Source organism: Brassica oleracea, chromosome C3, assembly GCF_000695525.1.
Source record: "Brassica oleracea var. oleracea cultivar TO1000 chromosome C3, BOL, whole genome shotgun sequence".
Taxonomy (NCBI): domain Eukaryota; kingdom Viridiplantae; phylum Streptophyta; class Magnoliopsida; order Brassicales; family Brassicaceae; genus Brassica; species Brassica oleracea.
Window position 1 is genome coordinate 30621460 of NC_027750.1, and position 6526 is coordinate 30627985.

Here is a 6526-nt window from a genome sequence, read left to right on the forward strand (position 1 = left end):
TGTAGCACAACGGAGAGAACTTAAGTGTTCTGAGTGTAGAGGTGTTGGACACACACATCGTGAATGTCCAAACTCAAAGAAGAAAAAAAGAGTTCCACTGCAGTCGTCTGATGATTCAGAGTCTGAGGAAGATGGAAAGGTGATGAAAAACCTTGTTGTATTTGGTGCACGCAAAGAGGAATCTAGTGAATCCTCGGATTCAGATGTTGGTACAGGTGATGAGGAATATCACGAGTTGCATTTGGTGCACGCAATGAGGAATCTAGTGAATCCTCAGATTCAGATGTTGGTACAGGTGATGAGGAGTATCACATGTTATACAACAAGTGGTTGAATCTCAAGGATCAGAATCTGAGATGGGAGAATGTGGCTCAGAAGCAAACCAAGTTGCTTGAAGAAGTGCTGGAAGAACTTGCGACTGTAAAAGATAAGAATGAGTCTTTGGAGCAGGAGGTTAGAAAGTTGAGGAAAGTCCAGCAGAATGGGTTGCCACGTTTCGTGCATGGGAGAACATCAGAAAGTGGAGCCAAAGGAGTTTTTCAGGAAGTACGTCGGGACGTACAACAGGGAGTAAGGCAGGAAGGAGAGTACTAAGGAAGTACAACAGAAGGGGCTATCACATTTCGTGCATGGGAGCACATCAAAAAGTGGAGCCAAAGGAGCTTGTCAGGAAGTACGTCGGGACGTACAACAGGGAGTAAGGCAGGAAGTTCTACAGCGCGTAGCTGTGAGTAACAAGCCGAAAGTAGTACATTAGTGCAACAACATGAAGATCAGACAAGAGGTTCTGAAGCATGGTTGTGCAGCTGGTACAAGGAAGGAGACTAATCGGTGCATCATCAACTATGTCAGGCCAAGCAAGAAGCAACATCAGATGTGCTGTTGGTTCTGTGGGAAGGTTGTACACAAGAAGGTGGAGTGTTTTGCTCGTGAGAAGAGCAGAAACATGGCCAAGAAGGTGAACAAGATGTTCACTAAGCCCAGGAGGGTTGAAGAGGTGTCCTTAGCCAAGAGTGGCTTACTTGATGAGATCAAGGATGAGACATCAGAAGATGGATGCAGCTCTGGTAGGAGTGATCTTGAGGTTGATCAAGAAGCATCAAGTCTGAAGTCAGGACACGAGGTTGTTTGTGGCACAAAGGGGAAGGAGATCGAAGTGCGTCAAGAACTGGTGCGAGATGATCTTCAGGGGTGTGATAGCAAAATCACTCCAAGACAGTAGCAACGAGTGCAGAGTGCACTCGGTGCGGATGGGGAAGGGATCATGGTCAAGGAGACGACACATGACGGAAGCCAGGTCCTCAACAGAAGTGGGTCGAGAGGTAGCTCGACAGGTGCGTCAGATCGTGATGATGTACTTGTTATTCCGCTGCAGCAGGAGCTGAGTCATGATTATACATGAAGAAACAGACGGTGGGTCTGTAAGGCTTGACATCTAAGCATTTGTTTTAGCTTAGTATGCAATCAAGCAGGGGGAGAATGGTGATATTCTGGTACAGATGATGCATATTTCATGGGGAAGAAAAGCATGGTGTGGTGCATATCTCGTGGGGGAGAAAAGCACATTTGGTATGAAAGTTTCCAGGTGAGGAACGTGGTTGCAACGTGGTTGCTGAAACAGAAGAGTGTTGTGCTTGATCGGCACACAAAGCTAAAAAGGGGAGATTGAAGATGTAAGATGCTACCCTGAAGTAGTCGCTGACGTAGTTGCTGAAGCAGACGTCGTAGTGAGTGGTGAAGACCATGTGGAGTCAAGATGCTGAGCTGGAGTCGTGTAGACTTGGAGAGTAAGGGAGTATCTTGGAGATATGGAAAGATGAATAAACTTGAGGAGCAAGTTTATGACTTAAAGAAAGAGGAATAAGTGCATTACAAGAAAAGAAAAGTTGCACTTATTGTTATGGAAGATGTCCATACATGTTGCCTTGGAGACTAGGGTTTCAGGAATGTGGAGAATAACTATAAGATAGCTATGAGGTCGTATGTATAGAGACAGAAACACGGAGGCTGATCTTATAGAGAGAGAGAGAAGCTATTGGAGGTGTTCTTGGGTCGTGCTGAAGCAGTGGCTGAAGTACTTGACGGAGAAGAGACATAAGCGGGTAGCTTAGGAATCTTTCAGTATCGTGTGTTAGGGTGTTAACACTAGACGTGTAAAAGCTGAATAACAAGTCTTGTAAAGATTGTTTAAAGGAGACACTAATAAAAGCATTGGTGTTTGCTTTTGTATTTGTCTCTTGATTTATCTTGTGTACTATGTGTTTGCATCTTGCATTTACAGATCAAAGATAAAGTTTGCGCGATTCTGTGAAATAGTTTTTATTATAATAATGTTGTTCCTATCTTAAGCTGAAAGTGCAGGATGTGTACTTGACAAAGCCAATAAGCTTCTAGAACGTCTTTTATTGTTGTTCTCATCATAGCTTCAAACATTTTTTTCCCCAAAACATAAAACAATTTACAAAATCCATCTATATATCAGTATAAAATAGAGTAATCACAACCCTTGAACAACCTTGTTTGTGACCCTATTTGTGGATTGTAGATTGTATTTTGGTTACAGATAAACTTAGTGACACTATATATGCTTTTAATATTACAATTTCAAAAGTATTGGATTTTACAACCATGTCAAGCTTGATCCATGTACTATCCAATACTTCATGATGAGATAACACACTGCTTAGGTCGGGTGCTATCTTAGCTTGATACATGATACCACCGTCGCATTGTTCGCCCACCAACCTGAGTCTTTAGCAGGTTTGGGGATATTACTGTCTATAAACCCAAACTTTTCCTTGTCTTTAATGTAATTCAAATATTCAAGGATTACTAGTCATAGTTAGACCCCAAAGTTGTGGTTGTGAGATGATAGCTTCATGAATATTTGCCAGAAGACAAGTCATACACGTCAATCCTTCGCCTAGTTTCAGACCGCAACTTGGATGAAAGAGCCGAACCTTCTTTGGTTCCATTAGAACCTTTCGAACTCATTGATGTCGATAGAGGAGTATTTCGTTTGGATCGAGATTACTAGATCTACAAAAAAAAATTGAAAATAGAAGATCGAAAATTTTAATTCTTAGGTTATAATTTTGATATCATGTCAAAACCCCTAGTTTGGTATAAAGATTTTCCGTATTGATTCACAAAGAAAACATCGTTTGTAATACATAAATTTAAGCTAATACAAGAATGTTACTTGCCTAAACTCACTTATGTAATTAAATAATTACAAATCAATCCACAACTCTCTCAACATATTCAACGTGACCAATAGGTTATGTCTAACAACTATCTAATGAGGCAACTGGTGTGGGATATTACTTAATAAAAAAAATGCTAAACTTGGTTATATTAACTTTATCGAAAAGCCGCCAAACAAACTTATAAATAGTTAGCAAGAAGTTCTAGCACGAGAATCACATATATAGTGAAGCTTTTTGGGCCTTAAATCAGATGAAATCGACTTTTTGTAGATGATGATTAAGAGTTTCGTTTAGCAATAATGTTTCAAACTGATGAAGCGTGGACAAACACTTACGGAATCTCTAGACACCTACTTAATCGCACCGTCTTAGAACATAGGCTTTTTACCACCGCTCTTTCTTTAGTGGCGATGTTATCGGGTGGAAGAATAAATTCAACACATAATATAGTTTCTTATTATCTTATAAATACATGGGTATCATTGCAAGTTTATTGTATTTCACATTCCCTTTAATCATCTATCAAAAGAACGATTCTCATAAAGAATATTAAGTACAAGTTGATCGAGTTAATCGCACTTAAAAGTGTTTTAGTACAAGTCTAGATAAAAATTGGAATGATTCCGACATGGACAGACACCATCTTAATTAATAGATATCAATAATTATGGGAATGTTTGAATTGATAAACTTCTTATCTAATTTGTTTTTTCTCATCATCAAGTAAGTGGTCTTCTTTTAAAAACACGGAAAGCAAGAGACGAACCTTTTAGAACCTGTGTTCTCATGCTAGATAATAGAGAATAAACGTATAAATTAAAGAAACAACATAAACAATAATGCTATCACAAGAACAAACTTTTCTCTGGAAAGAACATTAGATAACATAGTAACACTACAAGTTATAGCATAATAACTGTAGTAGTATGAGGGCAGTCATAATCATGCTAATCTTTAGGATAAATCTATATTATTAAAAGAGAAATACCCATTAAAAAATACCCTTAAGTTTTCTAACTTATTTACACTTCTATGCCACTGAAAATTAAATTAAACTACATATTTTAATGCTTGTCTTTTCCATTTAAATTAATGAGTTTTCCTTCATCAAATTTAAATTTAATGTCATTAAATGAACCTACCTATTTTAATGTTTGTTTTTCCAGTTAAATTAATGAGTTTTCTTAATGAAATTTAAACTTAATGTTATTAAATGAACCTAAAAATACATCATATTTAACGTATCTTATTACGAACGAGTACAGTTCAATAATGAACTTGAATTTTATTTTTACGAAAACGTGAATCACTTGATTTATGTAATATTTAAAATATATTAACTACAATATAACAAATGCATATAACCTACCTATACTTTAGTTTGAAATGATCATGCTCAAATTTTATATAGTCAACTTACTGTTAGTGCAAGATGACACAATAATAAGTAATGCAGAAGGTAAATCAAGAGAGACAAAATACACAAGCACACACCAATAGTTTTATTAGAAATCGCCTTGTACACTCTATTACAAGTTCTGCTTAATCAGCTTTACACAGTCTATTACACCCTAACAACTGTTACTGAAAGATTCCTAATCTACCCGCTTGTGTCTCTCTTCCGTCGAGTACTTCAGCCACTGCTTCAGCACGACCCAGAACACTTCCAATAGCTTCTCTCTCTTTCTATAAGATCAGCCTCTGTGTCTCTATAACTATACAGACGACCCCATAGCTATCTTATAGTTATTCTCCATGTTCCCAAAACCCTAGTCTCCAAGGCAACATGTATGGACATCTTCCATAACAATAAGTGCAACTTTCTTTTTCTTGGAATGCACTTATTCCTCTTTCTTTAAATCATAAACTTGCTCCTCAAGTTTATTCCTCTTTCCATATCTCCAAGATACTCCCTTGCTCTCCAAGTCTACACGACTCCAGCTCAGCATCTTGACTCCACATGGTCTTCACCACTTAACCCGACGTCTGCTTCAGCAACTACGTCAGCGACTACTTCAGGGCAGACATCTTACATCTTCAATCTCCCCCTTTTAGCTTTGTGTGCCGATCAAGCACAACACTCTTCTGGTTCAGCAACCACGTTGCAACCATGTTCCTCACCTGGAAACTTTCATACCAAATGTGCTTTTCTCCCCCACGAGATGTGCACCACACCATGCTTTTCTCCCCCATGAGATATGCATTCTCTATACCAGAACATCATCATTCTCCCCCTGCTTGATTTCATACTAAGCTAAAACACAGATGCTTAGATGTCAAGCCTTACAGACCCATCCGTCTGTTTCTTCATGTATAATCATGACACAGTCCCTGCTGCAGCGGAATAACAAGTACTGCATCACGATCTGACGCACCTGTCGAGCTACCTCTCGACCCACTTTTGTTGAGGACCTGGCTACCTTCATGTGTCGTCTCCTTGACCATGAGCCCTTCCCCATCAGCACCGAGTGCCCTCTGCACTCGTTGCTATTGTATTAGAGTGATTTCACACCCCTGAAGATCATCTCGCACCACTTCCTGACGCACTTCGATCTCCTTCCCCTTTGTGTCACAGACAACTCCGTGTCCTGACTCCACGCTTGATGCTTCTTGATCAACCTCAAGATCACTCCTACCAGAGCTGCATCCATCTTATGATGTCTCATCCTTGATCTCATCAAGTAAGCCACTCTTAGCTAAGGACACCTCTTCAACCCTCCTGGGCTTAGTGAACGTCTTGTTCACCTTCTTGGCCATGTTTCTGCTCTTTTCACGAGCAAAACACTCCACCTTCTTGTGTCCAACCTTCCCACAGAACCAACAGCATATCCGATGTTCCTTCTTGCTTGGCCTGACACAGTTGCTGATGCACCGATCAGTCTCCTTCCTTGTACCAGCTGCACAACCATGCTTCAGAACCTCCTGTCTGACCTTCGTGTTGTTGCACTGATGTACTACTTTCGGCTTGTTACTCACAGCTGCGCGCTGTAGAACTTCCTGCCTTACTCCCTGTCGTACGTCCCGACGTACTTCCTGGCAAGCTCCTTTGGCTCCACTTTTTGATGTGCTCCCATGCACAAAAGGTGATAGCCCCTTCTGTTGTACTTCCTTAGCACTCTCAGCTCCTCGATATCCCAATCCCCAATTCGCCTTGGCTGGTTGACCCATCGAGAGTATCTTATCCAACTCTTTGGATCCACTGTTGAGCATCCTGATCTGTTTGCGATTCTCAGTCAAATCACGTTCCAGCCTCATTGCTCTCTCACGTTCATCAATAGCAACCTCCCTCAGTTTGCTAACCTTCTTCTCTAGAGACA